At 38.0% G+C, this 22,455-nt stretch overlaps 1 pseudogene; it reads right to left on the reverse strand.

Annotated features, from left to right (window-relative positions):
- The window catches only part of LOC132649572 (amine sulfotransferase-like), a 35,436-nt pseudogene extending 14,886 nt beyond the window's left edge, over positions 1 to 20,550 (reverse strand).
- Positions 20,551 to 22,455: the final 1,905 nt, after the last annotated feature.

A 22,455-nucleotide genomic window follows, 5' to 3' on the forward strand; every position in this document is an offset into this window, starting at 1 on the left:
GTAGAGAACTCTTTCATACTTCCTGCTTCATAGAAAAATCTGTCAGATACCTGGGCCAGTAGGACAAAGTGATGGATTCACCAACACTGCAGCAGAATCATGGATGACTGTCCAGGTGGTCAAAAGACTCTGTAATTTGTATAGTTTTGGAAGCTGCTTGCTCTGCACATCCTGCTAATTCAGATCGTATTTATTCTAAGGGCGCTTAGGGGATCGAAGAGTAGAGTTATACTCTCACAGTTAAGCATACTTTAGGATTTAAGAAAAGGATGGTTTTAGGTTAATGAATGCAAGTGATTTGGGTACAGAATTTTGGACTTACCAAGATAGGATAGATAGTAGAATATGTTTCCTAAGGTTGTTAAATATGTATGGGCTAGACATCATGGATGGAATTCTTACTATATAGTATATAGTTTATTGATGGTAATTTTTTTATTTAGACAAAAGGGGGATATGTTCAATGATTTTTGATCACACTGTGAACACTAATATTGTGAACTGTAATAATACAAGGGAAAAAAAAACTTGTTTCTTGTGGTGGCATATCTCTGCCTAAGCACACATTTTTTTTATCCAATAGCTAAATAAAGTCAACCATAGGTCAAGAGATGGAGCAACCAATCAATCAAAACAGAATGAATATAAGCAAACAGAAAGGAGGGACATTTAGGGTAGTTAAGAGAGTGTGGAGAAGAAGGGGCTGCTCCCTTCTGAGATATGAGCTGAGTTGGGAAGTTTTGTTTTTATTTCTTTTTTTCTGGGAGATTGTCTGAAAAAAAAAAAAAGGTAATCTGGGTGGTTTCTCTCCCACTCTGAGCTAGCAGGTTTTCACCCCAAAATCTGTCGCCTGGGTCTTCCTTGCCAAATCACACAACTAGGATTATTGTTTTAAAACAATGCCTGCTTATGTACATGAGAAATTCTATATGTGAGTTTGTTCACAAAAGTGGACAGGAGACCATAAAAAATGAGGGATAAATATGGTAATTGAAGGCAGGTAGTTAGAAAAAAATGCAAGAAGGAGTTTAGGAGTGACTAGATAAAGAAATGGAACCTTAAAGCAATCCCACAGAAATCAGGGACAAGACAAGGCTGCCCACTCTCTCCATATCTCTTCAACATAGTTCTGGAAGTCCTTGCTAGAGCAATAAGACAGTTGAAGGAGATCAAGGGGATACAAATTGGAAAGGAAGAAGTCAAATTATCACTATTTGCAGATGATATGATAGTATACATGAGTGACCCCAAAAACTCTACCAGGGAACTCCTACAGCTGATAAACACCTTCAGCAAAGTGGCCGGATGCAAAATTAACTCAAAAAAATCAGTAGCCCTCCTGTATACAAAAGACAAAAGGGCTGGGAAAGAAATTAAGGAAACAACACCCTTCACAATAGCCACAAATGACATAAGGTACCTCGGAGTAACCCTAACCAAGGAAGTCAAAGACTTGTGTGAAAAAAAATTTCAAGTCTCTGAAGAGAGAATTAAAAGAAGATATCAGAAGATGGAAAGATCTCATGTTCATGGCTTGGCAGGATTAACATAGTAAAAATAGACATCTTATCAAAAGCAATCTACAGATTCAATGAAATTCCCATCAAATTACCAACACAATTCTTTACAGACCTGGAAAGAAAAATTCTCAACTTCATATGGAATCACAAGAAACCCAGAATTGCTAAAACAATTCTCTACAATAAAAGATCTTCTAGAGGTATCTCCATCCCTGATCTCAAGCTGTACTATAGAGCAACAGGTTTAAAAACTGCATGGTACTGGCAAAGAAACAGAATGGTGGATCAATGGAACCGAACAGAGGACCCAGAAATAAACCCACACACTTATAGACACCTGATCTCTGACAAAGATGCCAAAACCATACAATAGAAAAAAGATACCATCTTCAACAAATGGTGCTGGTCTAACTGGATGTGTACATGTAGAAAAATGAAAATAGATCCATACTTATCACCTTGCACAAAACTGAAGTCCAAGTGGATCAAAGACCTCAACATAAAACCAGACACATTAAATCAGCTAGAAAAAAAAGTGGGGAACAGCCTAGAACTCATTGGTACAGGAGAAAACTTCCTGAACAGAACACCAACAGCACAGGCTCTAAGAGCAACAATCAATAAATGGGACCTCATGAAACTGAAAAGCTTCTGTAAAGCAAAGGACACCATCATCAAAACAAAGGAACTGCCTATAGATTGGAAAAGAATCTTCACCAACCCTTTATCTGACAGAAGACTCATATCCAGTATATATAAAGAACTAAAGAAGCTGAAAAGCAGCAAACCAAGTAATCCACTTAAAAAATGGGGAACAGAGCTAAACAGAATTCTCTGTAGAGGAATATCAAATGGCAGAGAAGCACTTAAAGAAATGCTCAACCTCACTAGCCATTAGGGAAATGCAAATCAAAACAACCCTGAGATTTCACCTTACACCCATGAGAATGGCCAAGATCAAAAACTCAAGTGACAACACATGCTGGAGAGGTTGTGGAGAAAGGGGAACCCTTCTCCACTGCTGGTGGGAATGTAAACTTGTACAACCACTCTGGAAATCAATCTGGCCCTTTCTCAGACAACTAGGAATAGCGCTTCCTCAAGATCCAGCCATACCACTCCGAGGCATATATCCAAAAGAGGCTCAAGTACACAAAAAGGACATTTGCTCAACCATGTTTGTAGCAGCTTTATTTGTAATAGCCAGAAGATGGAAACAACACAGATGCCCTTCAACTGAAGAATGGATAAAGAAATTATGGTACATCTATACAATGGAATACTACTCAGCAATGAAAATTAAGAAAATCATGAAATTTGCAGGTAAATGGTGGGACATGGAAAGGATCATCCTGAGTGAGTTGTCCCAGAAGCAAAAAGACACACACTGTATATACTCACTCATATAGACATACATCATAGGACAAACCCACTAAAACCTGTGCATCTAAAGAAACTAAGCAAGAGAGAGGACCCTAACTAAAATGTTCAATCCCCATCCTGAAAGGCAAAGAGGATGGACATAAGAAGAAAACAGGAAACAACATAGGAACCTGCTACAGAGGGCCTCTGAAAGCCAGAAGAAGAAAACAGGAAACAAACTAGGAACCTACCCCAGAGGGCCTCTGAAAGCCTCTTCCCTGCAGACTAACAAAGCAGATGCTGAGCCTGATGGCCAACTGTTGGGCAGAGTGAATGGAATTTTATGTAAGAAGTGGGAAATAGTAAGAGCTGGAGAGGACAGGAACTCCACAAGGAGAGCAACAGAACAAGAAAATTTGAACACAGGGAACTTCCCAGAGACTCATACTCCAACCAAGGACTATTCATAGAGATAACCTAGGACCCCTTCAGAGATGTAGCCCATGGCAGTTCAGTGTCCAAGTGGGTTACCTAGTAATGGGAAGAGGGATTGCCTCTGACATAATCTGATTGGCCTGCTCTTTGATCACCTCCCCCTGAGGGGGGAGCAGCCTTACCAGGCCACAGAAGAGGACACAGAAGAGGAGCAGCTACTTTTGATGAGAACTGATAGACTAAGATCAGAAATGAGAGGAGAACCTCCCCTATCAGTGGACTGGGGGAGGGACATACATGCAGAAAGGGGAGGGAGGGTGGCATTGGGAGGGGAGGAGGGTGGGGCTTATGGGGGATACAAAGTGAATAAAGTGTAATTAATAAAAAATTTTTTTATAAGTTAAAAAAAATGGAGCCAGCTATAAGACAATGAACACATAAAAATTGGAGGGAAAAAACAGGATAATGAGAAAATATGATAGTATAAATAAAAGTGCTTAATATACCAAACTAAGAAATTAATAGAAAATGAATTTAAGAAATGGAAAGCAAAAAAAACGGTAAAACTTATTTCATGTGAGGGGAAGCATGATTAAAATAGAGGGAAACTGCTGTTTGCAGGCACTGAGATGGGGAAATGAGTTGCAGTGCACTATACAAAGGGCAAGAAGAAGGCAGTTGGGATATGGATTGTGGTGTAGTTGCAAGACAAGGTACCCAGATATGAGCACTTAGAATGACATATATTATGGATCATTCATCATATGGATGTAATGGAGAAAATAACTTGACCATGAATGAGATATGCAGTATTAACTCATAGGAAGGGATATTAATTTATTCTCAGATGGGTTACATTTTTCATGAGGAGAAGAGATATTTCGAAATGCATGGATTTACTTTCTAGAGTATCCAATTAAGTACCAATTCAGAGGAACTTTAAAAACCAGAAGAATTAGTAAGCTTTAGAAAACTTGTTCCAAAATACACTCACAATAACACAAACCTGAGCATTATTACGAACAAAGGAAGGGCTTTGTGAGCTTGCCACTGCCATAACACTTTAAAAGTGATCATGTAAAGGAAATGTATGAGGCCTGGACAATAACTACATCATAAAAATGACCTTATTTCTACGAATAACTTTGCTGTGCAATGAGATGAAAGGACATGAAAAGTGAGACAATGTGACCAAGAAAAAAAATGAAAAAAGAATGATAGAAATATAATAACTAATGTTAAAAAAACTGAAATTACTTCAAAATTTTTAATATAACAATGTTTATTACATTCAAGGAGATAAAAGACAAAATTAAAAATTATCCAAAAATCTAAATTTGGCTGAAAATGTAGATCAGTAGAATATTTATTTGTATAGCATGTATAAGACCCTGGTTTGTATCAATGCAATAAAAACAAAAAAAATATATCAAATAAAAATACAACCAAAAACTAAATGGCCAAGAGGGCATACAGGATAAGACATTGAGTGCTTTATGTGCATTCCCCATGGAAAAGAGTGTGGATCTTACACAATTAAAAATAGGCACACCATATGATCCAGCAGTATTATTCCTAGTTATATAAAAATAAAGTTACCATTCCAAACCCTTACTGGCATCCATTGTGGTTGAACTCTTCTCTACAGTCAAGATATGCAATAGTTATAGATTCTCATTAATGTAGAAAAATGAAAGTGATTATATATATATATATATATATATATATATATATATATATTAGAGTATTATTTAGACACACAAAAAAGTAAAGATTCATTGAAAATGGAGGAACCTTAAAACAGATTAAGGGAAATCAGCCAATACAGAGAAATAGTTATCATATCTCTCTTTCACATGTTGGGGAAAAATAAAAAATTAAAAAACACCTATCATTCTGAAAGTTGAAGGATGATTACTAGCAACTAGGAAGAGTCCTGAGCAAGGGTGAGAGGTAAACAAAAGTGACTGGATAAGAGCAATGAGTGCTGGTTCATACATGGCCTTATCACACTGAATCTACTCATACAAATAATTGAAAGTTGATAATTTCTTGAAAAGACAAGTCTACTCTAGATACATAAGATTGTCTTCATTGACATGGGACGTTACCTAAGAAGAAATCACAAGAGACAACTACAAGAAGAAAAAGCCCCTGGGAAGAATAGTCAACAAAGGAGGGTCTGGATGTCAGGAACCTCCTGCCACAGGAAGCCCAAGTAGTAGTGAGGTAAAAGGATATTGGAGATTGGGTGGTTTAAACTCAGAGATGAGAAATAACTTTCAACACAACTTTTTTGTCTCACCTTCTTCATGTCTTCATAGCTCAGGAACATTATATTGAAGTCATGTCTGTGTTCATACCAGCCTCTAATGTGATCAAACCAACAGCTTCCTGCAACTGAAGGAAAAGTTACTGACTAACAAGTAAAGACACTACACTTACTGAACAGCAAACTCTATTATTTTTTATGACTTAGACTATTAGAAATAAAACCAACACCCTTACAATTGAATGCCTATATGACTATTTTAAACTTCATTTGGGTATAACAATTTACACAAGACTTATACCAACTTAAATATTTCAGGCCCCAACTAGACAGACATACAGATATTCAAGAGTTAGTTGCTAAAGACACTGCTTCGTTGTAAAAGTGTTGGCTGCTCCTGCAGAAGACCTGAGTGTGGTTCTCTGCACTAACATGGTGGCTCATAAAACAGTTATAAATCTAGTTCCAGGGAATCTGGTGCCCTCCTGTGACCTCTACATTCAATGTACACATGGTTCACATACATCTATGCAGGCAACACACTCATAAAGTAAATCAACCTAAAATCTTTTTAATAAAGAAGTTCAAGGGTCTGAACTTAAAGAGATTTTTTAGGGAAATTACTCTTTCTCCTCTATCTGAAAGCATGTCTCTGTTTCTCCCATCCTACAAGATTTCTGAACAGCAGTGTTTCCTTTCTACAATGAAACAGACCCTGAATATGATAACAAAAATGTTTGGGATCCTGATTCCACATATTCCACATTCCATATGCCTCTTTCATTAATCCATTATAATTCCATTCTCAAGAACTATATGAAATATTCCTCAGCTTCCCTTCAAGTTCTTGTCATGGAGAGCACACCTGCATCCTGAACTTTATTGCTATGATTCTTCCTACTCCATTAGCTAGAAAAAAAAGTGGTTAAAGTATTTGTAAATATGGTCTTGCTTAAATATTGTCTAAATAATTCAGTGTTGCAAAACTGACAACCCTCAAATCATCCAAACATGGCAGAAAAACCACTGGCATCACATTTAGTTCATTCAAATTACTTATTGCTCTTTAATTGTCCCCTCCACCTCTTGGATATAGGTTCTGTACATTGAGATGGTATAAATGCCATCTCTACTTTTTAGACAAGTAAGAGGGATAAATGTTTTTACCTTTACCATCTAGAAATTTTTCCAGAAAATGTTCTATGGTATCGGTAGGTTCAAAGGTTAACACCCAATTTGAAAAATAGAAATATGAGATCAAAACATCTTTGGGATTTCTGTAAACATAAAGAATCTGCAGAAAAAAAAACACAAAGCTACGTTAGTAATTCTAGGTTCCCCTTTTAAGTTTTGATTAATTATATGATAATTTATTTTCCAAAGAAATCAGTGTTTTCAGTCAGGTAATATTTATGAAAGTGTAGTTGGTTATCAACTTGTTTCATGCTATAAAAAGTAAAGGACTATTTTCATTTACATAGTATTCCGTACATGCACAAGAAGGCAGGTCAGCTTCCCTAGAAATTATATTATTTGTAATGTTGATAAATATAGTAAACACATTTTCCTAAAGGATACAGCAAATGACATTCATTGAGTTTTATAAGCCATTTGATATGCAGCCAAGGTAGTGCTGAAAATAATGGAAAACAAAGAAAAATGAACCACTATCTTGGTACAAACAAAAATAATATTCACATTTAAAAGGAAAATTCTCTCATACTATTATGAATAGTAACTAACACATGTATGAAGAATATTAGACCTGAAAAATTCTCATGTTCTATGCTAGTGACACAAAGTCCAGCATACTTTCATTGACAGCCAGGTTGAGCGATTTGCTATAGGGTATCAATTTGCTCCTGCAAGAGGTCAATCCACTGATTGAACACCATCAAGCTTCCTTTTAGTTGAGCATTAATTCCTTTATGTACAACCAAGGCATGAGCTACATTGGCTAAATGATTATTCAGGGTCTGAGCAGTCTGCCCAGTATGACTCATGGCTAATGCCCTGGTGGTAGCTCCAACAGCCGCCAATGAGGTGGTAGTAACAATGGTGGCTGTAGTTCCAAGATCCCTTTTCTGTCTGAAGAGAGTCCTAGCGTGAGGGGCATCAATGGGCACAGGCACCCAGTGAGGCATGCGAGTAACCAGGGCATACCTAAATTTACTAGCATTCCAGCATTGGGCAAAAAAGCAAGTATCATTACCACAACTACTTGGCTCTATCTGGCTAATAATGAATAAAAATGGGGGATATAGACAAACAAGTGTGGGCTTATAGAAAATATTATGAGAAGCCTTAACCCCTCGTTGGAACATCCTGCGTCAGTTCTAGAACTAGCAGTGGTGGTGTCCGAGGTCTGAGTAGGTTCAGGAGACCATTGCCCCCAGGGGTGAGACGTGCTCCATGCCAATTGACTAACTCCATGTTTTCCTCCACTTTTGAAAGTCATTTAAGGTTCTTAAATTATTTTTTCCCTTTTTTTTTTAAATTTTTCATCAATTACACTTTATTCATTCTGCATCCCCCATGAGCCCCTCCCTCCTCCCCTCCCAATCCCACCCTCCCTCCTCCCTCTGCTTGCATGCCACTCCCCAAGTCCACTAATAGGTGAGGTTCTCCTCTCCTTTCTGATCTTAGTCTGTCAGTTCACATCAAAAATGGCTGTATTGTCCTCTACTATGGCCTGGTAAGGCTGCTCCCCCCCCAGAGGGAGGTGATCAAAGAGCAGGCCAATCAGATTATGTCAGAGGCAGTCCCTCTTCACATTACTATGTAACCCAATTGGACTCTGATCTGCCCTGGGCTACATCTGTGCAGGGGTTCTGGGTTATCTCCATGAATAGTCCTTGGTTGGACTATGAGTCTCTGGGAAGTTCCCTGTGTTCAAATTTTCTTGTTCTGTTGCTCTGCATACAACATGAGAATTTTTCCTGTGCTGCAAATCTGTCTAAACAATTGTCAAGCTATATTTTAGGTAATTGGACTGGAGAATTCGATACTACGATGGAGCAGCTGAGAGTGGCCATTGTTCCAGTAAATTCTACCAGAGTGGACGCAGGACTAGCCACAGGATTATCAACATGGATTGCTGCAGCCATGAATCATCTGAAGGAATGGGCGGGCATGGGAGCGTTAGCAGGCCTTCTGGTGTTGGTCTCCTTGGTTTGCCTGTGGTATATATGCAAGATTAGAGTCTCACAACAGTGTGATGCAGCCATGATCATTCAGGCCTTTACAGCCATTGAAGCAGGACATTCTCCCCAAGCATGGTTGGATACCATAAAAAGCTAAAATGATACGCTCAGGATGCGAGGCTAAGCACTGCACTCAGGGTCAGCCGCTTTGGACCCAGAGAAGAGCATGTCTGATTGCATGCGGGTTGATGCCCCAGGTCCCGCCTCTGAGAAAAAGGTATCAGACGGGTCTGATGCTCTTTGGGTGGATGACACCTAAATGAACATTGGTACAAAGTCCCAATTTATTTCTAATATCAGAGATCAGACCTCTACTCTTGCCTGATGTGTCTAAAACAAAAAGGGGGAACTGTAGAGAGCTGCGGAATGCTATGCCTTAAAGATGGAGCTGGTTTCCGCCTTCCACCTTCCCGATGGTGAGTGCTCTCTGTCACGAACAATTCCACATTTGGCTAAGGCTGAGGATCTGGCTTGCTTCCATGTATGTGGACCTATCTGCATTGCCCACGTGGCACGCCTGGGTTGGCTACCCAGAGGCTATTTAAGCTGTGGGCTGGCTTTCCCCAGGGTCCGAGGATTGTTCAAGGTTCCTGAATAAACTGCATTGAAAAAAAAAAAAAAAGAATATTAGACCAAAATAAAAATAAATATATTTTTAGTCTTAAACCAAGGAAATAGTTCTTAAATAAGGTATTGTTATTATTGCTTTGTTAAATATGTATGTATATATATGGGCTTTTTTAAAAAAGGACTTAATTTTGGGAGGGTAGGTATAGAAAAGAATCTGGCAGTATTTGGAAAAGAATGGAATATGGTAAAAATACATTTATTTTAAAATGTGTTTTAAATAATAAAAATATAATAAAAAGAAATGAGGTAAATAATGAATTTATATTTTAAAAAGTCAGTATTTGATGATACTAAAGTTAAGAGTGTTACAAATTGAATTAAACCACAACATTACACAAAATTCTAAATCATAAGAAAAGCCACTACTAAAGGTACATCAGAATCCACTAATGAAAGAATTCAAATCAGTAGGAAAATTATACTAAAGTTACAATAATGAAAAGCAAGACCAATGGTAGAGCCCTTTCACAGAATTATAAATGATCATGCTCAATAAATATCAAATATGTCTTGTCTCATTATTGAGCACATATATGCAATTTAAGAACAATGTGAAATACCGTCAAATAACTGTCATGTTGACAAATATTTAAATATGATGCGTCAATTTACTAGAGGAAAAGTAAGGATTCATCCTTTGCTGGTTTCAGCAATAATGATTATCCACTTTCTTCAGAAATACAGCCCCACCTCTGTAAGTTGAGTAACTCTCGTACTTGTGACTCTATACTTCCAGATGTGGATTCTAGGGAAGCTGCTGGAAGAATGCCCAGGAGACAAACTCAACAACATTCAGATCACTGCACCATCACAGCACAAAGACTGAAGTAGTTATGCTATTCAATAATTAAGATACTTTATCTATGTAAAAAGAAAAAGTTCTATGACATACTTTAGCCTTTTTGCTCTTGAGACCTTTTGGTACTAAGTATTATGGAAGGTGGGAAGTAAAGATGCGAGGTGATGGCATATTGACATAGTCTAGATCCACAATATTGTACTCCAAGAAAATTGCTTTATCAGATGTTTGGATATTTTCAGTGCGATTCCGTTGACCCTCAAAATAAATCAAGAGAAGGAGATGCTGAGTCCAGAAGGTACCTGTAAAAATAGATAACAATCCTCTTTTGAATCCTAATGTAGGTTTAAGTAATAAGTATGTACAGTAATACCATCCATCATAATGTCTGATGCTTTTTTTAATACTTCATTTAATTAACAAACAAATGTAGTTTTGCTTTATTTTTATCTGTGTTTAGGAATGATTAGAACAAACATAATCAAAGGTCCTGAGTTAGATTTTTAATTATATAGGGTTTTTTGTTGTTGCTGCTGTTCTAATTTCTTGATAGTGAGTACAAAAATTATTCCTCTAGATTTTCTGTTCCAAGGAAAGTCTTTTTGGAGTCCTTTAAACTTCTCATGGACAGATACTATTTGTGGATATTAATAGATATGATATCATTATACCCCACATATACACACTGTGCTAAAATCTCATCAGAATGAGTAACAAAAATATAGTATTATATTTTTAGTGATGGTGATGATGCCTAGAGCCTTATGGGTCATTTCTTCTTGGTCTTCATAAACATATTTATTTAAGTTATTCAGTGCCCTTTTACTGTGCATTGCAGGCAGTACTATTTATCACTAAGACTTTCTTAGAAATTTGCTATAACGGAATTGAAAAACATTCAGTTTTCTTTCCTTCCTTCTTTCTTAATTCCAACCCAACGTTTCCATGTCCCCAAGAATGGATTATAAATACATTGTAGGGAAAAAAGATGTCAAAGTTTTCAGTTTTGGTGTTGATGAACACAATGAAAATATTTGGGAAATACATATGAATACTCAAACACGTTTTCACTTCAAACCAGTCTAGGTGTGATCAAATGTCATGGTACTAATGTTTGGCCTATTTCTTAATGATGATTCAAAATGATAAGTCTGTGCATATTTTTCCTTAAGCATTCACTCTCATTATTCTGAGAAAGTGATAATAGTGAATTTAATGAAAGGGCCTCTGAAATTTTGAAATAACCATTCTTGGGAAGATGTCACAGACTCCAGAGATGTAGCAAGGAATATAACATATCCTATGGCCCATCATACACCCTCATCATTATTCTAGCCCTCATCCAGAACATCCAGTACCAGTGAGCAATTCTCCAGTGATAACTTTGTGTGTGTATGATTTGGGATTACTCTGAGAAGTCTTTTTTTGCAATTTATTCATTATACATCTTGATTGAGGCCCCATTCCTCAACTCATCCCAGTCTCAACTTTCCTACCTCTTTCTCCTTTCTTTTGCCTACTGAAAAGGGGGACTTCTCCTCATCTGCCACCTTTCCATAGCTTATCAAGTCTCACCAGGACTGCCTGGATCCTAGCCTGGAAAGGCTGCCTCACCAGGATCAAGTGATCAAACAGTAAGCAATTGAGTTCACGACAGAAGCAGACCATGCTACCCTTACTCGGATGCCCACATGGAGACTGAACTGACTGTTGGCTACATCTGAACAGGGGTCTGGGTCTTCTCCATGTATCGTCCTTGGTTGGGGCATCAGTCTCTGCAGGACCCGCTGGTTCAGGTTTTTAGCTTTATTGGTCTCCTTGTGGGGCTCCTTCTTCCATAAGATTCCCTGCACTCTGTCCAAAGTTTGGCTGTGAGTCTTAGCATCTGCTTCCAGTCCCTGGATAGCCATACTAAAAGCTATAGATATAAAGAAGCTAAACAAGGAGGGCCCTTGGGAGGATGTTTAAATCTCATTCAGAATGGCAAACAAGATAGACACCTGAACTGGTGGAAGAGAGAGAACAGGATGGGAGCCTACTATAGAGGAACCAGAAAAAACTCTTCCCAACACGGGATCAAAGAAGATAAGGGGTTATTTAAGGCACCAAACCAAGGGAATGAAAGAATAAAGAGCTTGGTTTACCCTTTTCTCTTATTGCCATGACTTAAGATACGTTGACAGTGCAGACCACAGCCAGAACATACCTCATGTTACAGTGTGTGAATGTACAACATCTAAAATAAAATTGATCCCAGGTCCATAAAGTGAAAATTTTCCTAAAATATTTCTATAAGGCTTTGATGTGGTTACACACTGGAAACAAAATTAATTTCATCAAATTTTTCTAATAGGAACTGTCAGAGCACTGCAATAGGTGATGATTGGTGAAAAGTAACTCTCTAAAAGAAAATCCACACAAATGAGAAGGTTATGATATTGCTGTTCCGTAAGTGTAAAACAAAACTAAACAAAAACAAAAGCCTCTGTTTGTGACCAAGGTCTTTTTTTTTTTTACAATAAACCAATATTTATGAACCTGCCAAAGTTTAACTTGTCAGTAAATACAAACACAAACTATTTTTCAACTTTTGACAACTAAGGCCTTAAGAACTAGTTCTATAGTATGACAGAATGCTTCCTCATGGAGTCTTATAGTTCTGTGATACATGAAAGCATACCAGAAGTGGACAGCAAGGCAGGACTTGTAGTGAAAAATACATTTATTTTTATAGAAAGATATTTTACTGTAGCAGGCTTGCATGTGGATGTGTCTGTTTTGTATTGTCTATCTGCTGTGCATATATATGTGTAGCAGGTGTGTTTGTGTGTGAAATTGTGTAGTGTATATAGATTTCTACATGTACATGTTCATATGTGATTGCAGGCCTGTGTGTATGTAGTGGACAGAGTACTCTTGCCTTCACCATGGTTGAGAAGTGTTTGTTTTCTGAGTATGCAATCCAGGTGCCTCATGAACTTCTGGGGATTCTCCTATCTCTACATACCACCATACCATAGAAGAGCCAAGATTATAGACGCAGATTAACACATCTGGCCTACATATCTTTAAGTATTCTCAACTCACTTCTTCATATTTATAAGGCAAAGACAATCATTTTGCTCATTGAGCATCACTTCAGCCTTGATAAGAAATTTATAGTCAAAACATACACAATACCATTGTCTGAAATGTCACATATTTGTTTATTATAATACATAATTATATTTTTTAATTTTTCTACATATTTTTGGCTGTTCTCCTCAAAACAGCTGACTCACTGAGATCCTCAGCTCAAAGCTAACTGCCTGGGTTCTGCAGCCAGCAGGACATCATGACATCCCCAGCAACCCCCAAAATGGATGGATACTCCAATTCATCAGAAGCACAGGAAAATTACTTTAAAGCTATGCTTACCCAATTATGTGAGGCTCATAAAGAGGAAACAAACAATTCTCTCAGGGCAATGGCCATGCAAATTCAGACAGTTAAAGATGAAATGAACAAATCTATCAAAGATTTCACTAGTCAACTGGAGGCAAAGAAAGAGAAAATGGACAAAATTCTTAAAGAAACACAGGCAAATATGGCTAAACAAGTAGAGGCACAAGTAGAGATACAATTAGTGGCATATAGAGAGTAAATGAACAAGAAAAAAAATAGAGCCCATGGTAGAGAGACAGGAATCCGCATTTAAACATATGAAGGAAATGGTGCAAGGCATGAGAACAGAATTAGAATCAATAGAGAAAACAGAAATGGAGAAAAGCCTGGAGCTGGAAAACTTGAAGAAAAGATCAGGAACCACAAAAGTAAGCATCACGAACAGAATACAAGAGATGGAAGAGAGAATTTATGGAGCTGAAGACACACTTGGAGAAATAGAAACTTCTCTCAAATAAAAAGTAAAAATCAGGAAAAAAAATCCCAAAGACAAAATATCAAAGAAATCAAGGACGCCATGAAAAGACAAAATTTAAGAATAATGGGAATGAATGAAAAAGAAGACTCCAGGCTCCAAGGTCCAGAAAATATTTTCAAGAAAATCATAGAAAAAAATTTTCCCAACTTGAAGAAAAAGATGCCCATAAATATGCAAGAGGCCTACAGAACACCAAATAGGCTAGACCAGAAAAGAAAAACATCATGTCACATCATAGTCAAAACACTACATCTACAGAACAAAGAAAAAAGCAGCAAGGGAAAAAGGCCAAGTAACATATGAAGGTAGACCTATCAGAATCACACCAGACTTCTCATCAGAAACTATGCAACCCAGCAGGACCTGGGGAGGTGTCATGCAGACTCTAAGAGACCACAGATGCCAACCCAGACTACTATGCCCTGCAAAGCTTTCAATCAATATAGATGGAGAAAACAAAACATTCCATGACAAAACTAAATTTATGCAATATCTACACAGCAAACCAGCCCTACAGAAGATACTAGAAGGAAAACTCCAATCCAATGAAAACAACTTCACCCAAGAAAAAATAGCATATATATAATATCCAAACAAAAATGAAAAAGAAAACAAGCAATGGAACACAGTAAGACCACCAACTCCAATATGAAAGGAACTAACGTTCATTGGTCACTATTATTTATCAACATCAATGGCCTCAACATTCCAATAAAAAGACACAGACTAACAGAATGGGTGCGGAAACAGGATCCAACATTCTGCTGCATCAAAGAAATGCACCTCTGCACAAAGACAAACACTACTTCAGAGTAAAGGGCTGGAAAAATGTCTTTCAAGCAAACAGACCCAAAAAACAAGCTGGGGTAGCAATCCTAATGTCTAATAAAATAGACTTTCAACTAAAACTAATCAAAAAATATGCAGAGGGGCACCACATTCTCATCAAAGGAAAAATCAACTGAGAGAACATCACAATTCTGAACATCTATGCCCCAAATACAAGAGCACCTACATTCATAAAGGAAACATTATTAAAACTCAATACACACATCGATTCCAACAACTTAATAGTGGGAGACTTCAACACTCCACTTTCACCAAGGGACAGATCATATAGACAGAAGCCTAATGAAGAAATAAAGGCACTTAAAGAGGTCCTAAATCAAGTGGACCTAATAGATGTCTACAGAACTTTCAACCCATACTCAAAAGAGTATACCTTCTTTTCAGCACCTCATGGAACCTTCTCCAAAATAGACCATATAGTTGGTCACAAAGCAAGCCTCAACAGATACGATTGAAATAATCCCCTGTATTCTAGCTGAGCAACATGGTCTATAGCTACACCTCAACAACAATGGAATTAGACAAAAGCCTACAAGCACGTGGAAACTGAACAACTTGCTGCTCGATGACAGCTGGGTTAAGGAAGAAATAAAGAAAGAAATTAAAGACTTCCTAGAATTCAATGAAAATGAAGGTACAACACACCCTAATTTATGGGACACAATGAAAGCAGTGCTCAGAGGAAAATTCATAGCACTAAGTGCCTTCAAGAAGAAATTTGTGACATCTCATGCAGGCAACTTGATGGCCCAACTGAAAGTCGTAGGGAAAAAAAAAAAAACAATGCACCTAAGAGTAGCAGATGGCTGGAAATAATCAAACTCAGGGCTGAGATCAATCAAGTAGAAACAAACAGAACTATTCAAAGAATCAATGAAACCAAGAGCTGGTTCTTAGAGAAAATCAACAAGATAGACAAACCTTTAGCCAAACGAAATAAAAGGCAGAGAGAAAATATCCAAATCAGCAAAATCAGAAATGAAAAGGGGCACATAACTACAGACACTGAGGAAATCCAAACAATCATTAGGTGTTACTACAAAAAGCCTATATACCACAAATTTTAAAATCTAAAAGAAATGGACAATTTTCTAGATAGAGTCCATCTACCAAAATTACCACGTGATCATCTCCTTAGATGCTGAAAAAGCATTTGACAAAGTCCAACACCCATTCATGTTTAAAGTCTTGGAGAGATCAGGGATACAAGGCACATACCTAATCATGGTAAAGGCAATATACAGCAAGCCTATAGCCAACATCAAACTCAATGGAGAGAAACTTAAATCAATCTCACTGAAATCAGAGACAAGATAAGGCTGCCCACTCTCTCCATAATTCCTCAACATAGTACTAGAAGTCCTAGCTAAAACAATAAGACAGTTGAAGGAGATCAAGGGGATACAAATCAGAAAGGAAGAGGTCAAAGTGTCACTATTCGCAGATGATATGATAGTATACATGAGGGAACCCAAAAATTCAACCGGAGAACTCCTTCAGCTGATAAACACCTTCAGCAAAGTAGCTGGATACAAAATCAACTCAAAAAAATCAGAAGCCCTTCTGTATACCAAAGACAAAAGGGCCAAGGAAAAAATCAGGGAAACAATACCCTTCACAATAGCCACTAATAACATAAAATACCTTGGGGTGACTTTAACTAAGCAGGTGAAAGACCTGTTTGAAAAAAACTTTTAAGTCTCTGAAGAAAGAAATTGAAGAAGATATCAGAAGATGGAAAGATCTTCCTTGCTCGTGGATTAGTAGGATTAACATTGTGAAAATGGCCATCCTGCCAAAAGCAATCTACAGATTCAACGCAATTCCCATCAAAATACCAATTCAGTTCTTTTTTTTTATTTGATTTAATTTTATTAATTACACTTTATTCATTTTGTATACCCCCATAAGCCCCTCCCTCCTCCCTCCTGGTCCCACCCTCCCTTCCCTCTCTTCACGAATATCCCTCCCCAGGTCTACTGATAAGGGAGGTCCTCCTCTCCTTCCTTCTGATCTTAGTCTATCAGATCACATCAGGAGTGGCTGCATTGTCTTCCTCTGTGGCCTGGTAAGGCCGCTCTCCTCTCAGGGGGAGGTGATCAAAGAGCAGGCCAATCAGATTATCTCAAAGGCAGTCTCTCTTCCCATTACTATGTAACCCACTTGGACACTAAACCCCTATGGGCTACATCTGTGCAGAGGTACTAGGTTATCTCCATGAATGGTACTTGGTTGGAGTATGAGACTCTGGGAAGACCCCTGTGTTCAAATTTTCTGGTTCTGTTGCTCTCCTGGTGGGGTTCCTGTCCTCTCCAGATCTTACTATTTCCCACTTCTTAAATAAGATTCCATGCACTCTGCCCAACATTTGACTATAAGCCTCAGCATCTGCTTTGATAGGCTGCAGGGCAGAGCCTTTCAGAGGCCATCTGTGGCAGGATTCTAGGTTGTTTCCTGTTTTCATCTTCTGATGTCCATTCTCTTTGCCTTTCAAGATGGGGATTGAGCTTTTTAGTCAGGGTTCTCTCACTTGATTAGTTTTTTAGATGTACAGATTTTAGTAGGTTTATCCTATGTTATATGTCTATATGAGTGAGTATATATAATGTGTATCTTTCTGCTTCTGGAATACCTTACTCAGGATGATCCTTTCCATGTCCCACCATTTACCTGCAAATTTCATGATTTCCTTATTTTTCATTGCTGAGTAATACTCCATTGTGTAGATGTACCACAATTTCTGCATCTATGCTTTCGTTGAGGGGCATCTGGGCTGTTTCCAGCTTCTGGCTATTACAAATAAAGCTGCTACAAACATGGTTGAGCAAAGGTCCTTATTGTTTCAAGATCCAGCCATACTACTCCTACGCATATATCCAACTCAGTTCTTTACAGACCTTGAAAGAAAGATTCTCAGCTTCATATGGAGAAACAAAAAAAAAACTAAGAATCTCCAAAACTATCCTGTATAAGAACAGATTATCTGGAGGTATCTCCATCCCAGTTCTCAAGCTGCACTACAGAGCAATAGTAATACAAATTGCATAGTATTGGCATAGAAACAGAAAGGAGGATCAATGGAACAGAATAGAAAACCCAGAAATAAACCCACACATCTATGAATACTTGATTTTTTACAAAGAAGCCAAAATCATTCAATGGAAAAAAGACAGCATCTTCAAGAAATGGTGCTGGGCCAACTGGATGTCTACAGGCAGTAAAATGAAAATAGATCCATATTTATCACCCTGAACAAAATTAAAGTCCACGTGGATCAAAGACCTCAACATAAAACCAGATACTCTAAATCTCTTAGAAGAAAAAATGAGGAAGAGCCTAGAACTCATTGGCACAGAAGATAACTTCCTTAACAAAATACCAACAGCACAGGCTCTAAGAGCAACAATCAATAAATGGGACCTCATGAAACTGAAAAGCTTATGTAAAGCAAAATACACTGTCGTCAGAACAAAACGACAGCTTACAGACTGGGAAAGGATCTTTACCAACCCTATATCTGACAGAGGGCTGATATCCAGCATATATAAAGCACTAAAGAAGTTAAAAAGCAATAAACCAAGTAATCCAATTAAAACATGGAGTACGGAACTAAACAGAGAATTCTATGTAGAGGAATATAGAATGGCAGAGAAAAACTTAAAGAGATTCGCAACATCCTTAGCCATCAGGGAGATGCAAATCAAAATGACCCTGAGATTTCATCTTACACCCGTCAGAATGGCTGAGATGAATAACTCAAGTGACAACACATGCTGGAGAGGTTGTGGAGAGAAGGGAACACTTCTCCATTACTGGTGGGAATGTAAACTTGTACAACCACTTTGTAAGTCAGTCTGGAGCTTTCTCAGACAATTAGGAATAGTGCTTCCTCAAGATCCAGCTATATCACTCCTAGGTATATACCCAAAATTTGCTCAAGTACACAACAAGGACATTTGCTCAGCCATGTTTGTAGCAGCTTTATTTGAAATAGCCAGAACTTAGAAACAACCCAGATGTCCCTCAACAGAGAAATGGATACAGAAATTGTGGTATTTTTACACAATGGAATACTACTCAGCAATCAAAAACAAGGAAATCATTATATTTTCAGGCAAATGGTGGGATCTAGAAAAGATCATTCTGACTGAGGTATCCCAGAAGGAGAAAGATACACATGATATATACTCACTCATATAGTCCTATAAGATATGATAAACATATCTTTACACTTAAAAAAAGATAAACAAGAAAAAGGACCATGGGTAAGATGATCAATCCTCACTTAGAAAGACAAATGGGAGGTGCATTGGACATAGGAGAAAAGAAGCAACAGGACAGGAGCCTAGCGCAGAGGGAACATAGGAGACTCTACCTAGCAGGGTATCAAAGCAGATACTAAGAATCATAATCAAATCTTCGGCAGAGTGCAGGGAAACATATGAAAGAAGGGGGAGTTGGTATGATGTGGAAAAAATAGGAACTCCACAAGGACCAAATATATCTGGGCACAGGGGTCTTTACTGAGACTGACACTGTACCAAGTATGGATATAACCTAGAACCTCTGCTTAGATGAAGCCCGTGGTAGCTCAGTAACCACTTGGTTTCCCCTCGTAAGGGGAACAGGGACTATTTCTGACAGGAACTCAATGGCAGGCTCTTTGACCTCCCCACCCCCCAAGGGAGGAGCAGTCCTGCAAGGCCACAGAGGAGGACTTTGCAGCCAGTCCTGAAGATACCTGATAAACCATGGTCAGATGAAAGGGGAGGAGGTCCTCCCCAATCTGTGGACTTGGAAAAGCAGTGGCAGGGAGGAGATGATGGAGGAAGGGATTGGGAGGGAATGCAGGAGCAGGAGATAGCTGGGATACGGAGTTAATAAAATGTATCTAATAATAAAAAAAAAGAAAATTCATGTGCACTTATACATGTGTATTTCTGTGTATGTGTGTGTGTTTGCATGCGTGTGTGCTTTTTAAACTGTGTGAAGTACACCGAAATTTTTTGAAATATTTTTAAAGTTCATGATATGTGGTAGAAAACTCATCTTAAAAAATGAAGCATTTGCATTCAGAAGAAAAGGTTTCTGAATGTGCCATTCCTGTCCACCAGAGTGAACAGATCAGAACCGACCAAGTGTTGGCTCTTGGCTCTATGCTGCACATCTCATTTCTCTGACATTCCTACTCAGCATCAGAATGTACAGTATATGCATTGATGGTAGATTTCTGTCCTATAGATTGGGTTTCATTCATATTTTATCTGATCATAAATTGTTATGTAAATGTATGTTTCTGCAAGTGTTATGTAAATGCTGTTGGTGAGTGGACAAGAACCAATTTAGCACACACAAGAATAACATAAAGGAGACATTATGAGCACATGGCCTATTCCTGGCATTTACCAGATTTTGGATAGGTGATGAGGAAGACATCATCATCTCGAATTTCAATATCTTCCATATTTTCTAACTCCTTGGTGTTCACCAATCTTTTGTTAAAATTAAATCCTTTAAAGTTTAACAAATATTCATTTGTCTTGTCCATAATTATTCACCTAGAAGAAAAAATAAGGAACTAATTTCATTGTGAGGTATTATACAATACTGAATAATAATTACTGAAAGGTCAATAAGTATGAAAAACTATTTAAATATCTTTTTTATAATTTTTATTTTTTATATTTATCAGATGTTATTTACTTTGTATCCCAGCAGTAGTCCCCACCCTCAATCCCTCCCAATCCTACCTTCCCTCAACTCCTCCCTACACCTTTCCAAGTCCACTAATAGTGGAGGTCTCCTCCCCTTCCATCTGACCCTACCTTATCAGATATCTTCAGGACTGGCTGAAATGTCCTCCTCTGTGGCCTATCAAAGGTCCTCCTCCCTCCATGGTGCAGTGGGAGGTGAGGTCAAAGAGCCAGCCATTGAATTCATGTCAGAGACAGTCCTTCTTCCCCTTACTAGAGAACCCAGTTGGATACTGAGCTGGGCTACATCTGAGCAGCGGCTCTAGGTTATATCCCCATTTAATTATCTTATGTGTATATTTACTCTGACAAATATATAGTGAATGACATAGATTTTGTTATATACATAACATAATACTTCAATGATGTGACTTTTAAATCATCTTGTTAAATATGAGGAAACAAAGAGTAAATTGTTAAGTATACATTCCTATAATTACATTGGGAAGGGTTATCACAAGTCTCAACATACAAATGAGAAAATGCAGCTACACAGAGGTCAACAAAACTATCCAAGGTTGTTCAGCTAGCCACCCTCAGGGGATTTCATAACAATTTGGAGAAAGTGTCCATGTATATATTCAAGAATATTTTGTATTTTTATTAGCTCCTTGTTTTTATTCTAGCAAAAATAAGACACTCTTTAGGTTTGCTATTGGTATTTGATGTATAGTTTGAATAACCTGGTCTCTATGAGTGAGGGTTCCCTGAGTTACTACTGAGTGGCTCCCTGAAATTAGTAACACCAGTATATGTGCTTCTGAAAGATTACACACTTATACCTAAAAGGTCTGGTCTGAAACTTGTCATGATTTTAATTTCCAACAAAAGAACCTAACATCAGAATGTAATTTAAGTCTAAGTTATAAATGAACTAAAAATATAAAGCAAACAATCTCAGGATATGTCTGATCTTCTCAAAGCTTTATCAAGCCTGAGAAGGTGGGCAGGCTTACCAGGCCACAGAGGAAGACAATGCAGCCAGTCCTGATGAGACCTGATAGGCAAGGGTCAGGGGGAAGCGGAAGAGGATCTCCCCTAACAGTAAACTGGAGGAGAGGAGAGGCATGGGAGGAGAAAAGAAAGGGAGAACAAGATTGAGGAGCAAGGGACGTGGCTATAGCTGGACTACAAAGTAAAAAAAAAAAAAAAAAAAAAATTTAAAAAGTATCTTCAAGCAGAGAGACACCTGTACTGGGCAAAACAATTAAATCTCTCCTACTCACCAAGTACAAAAAGCCAAACTGTAATAGAAATATCAATCTACTCACTTAAGATAAGATGAGCAATTAATTGTAAATTCAACAAGAAACTCTTGTCTATTTGATCTGTATACCTAAAGAAGCTATGCAAGAAGGAGGACCCTGGGTAAGATGATCAATCCTCATCCAGAAAGGCAAATGGGATTGACATCAGAAGAGGGAGAAAACAGGGAATAGAACAGGAGCCTACCACAGAGGGCCTCTGAAAACTCTACCCAGCAGGGTATCAAAGCAGATGCTGAGGTTCATAACCAAACTTTGGGCAGAGTGCAGGAAATCTTATGAAAGAAAGGAGAGCTAATAAGAAATTCAGGGAACTGGAGTTCTATAAGGAGAACAACAAAACCAAAATATCTAGGCCCAGGGGACTTTTGTGAGACTGATACTTCAAACAATGACTATTCATAGAGAAAACATAGAACCCCTGCACAGATGTAGCCCATGGCAG

Source organism: Meriones unguiculatus, chromosome 20 (assembly GCF_030254825.1).
Source record: "Meriones unguiculatus strain TT.TT164.6M chromosome 20, Bangor_MerUng_6.1, whole genome shotgun sequence".
Taxonomy (NCBI): domain Eukaryota; kingdom Metazoa; phylum Chordata; class Mammalia; order Rodentia; family Muridae; genus Meriones; species Meriones unguiculatus.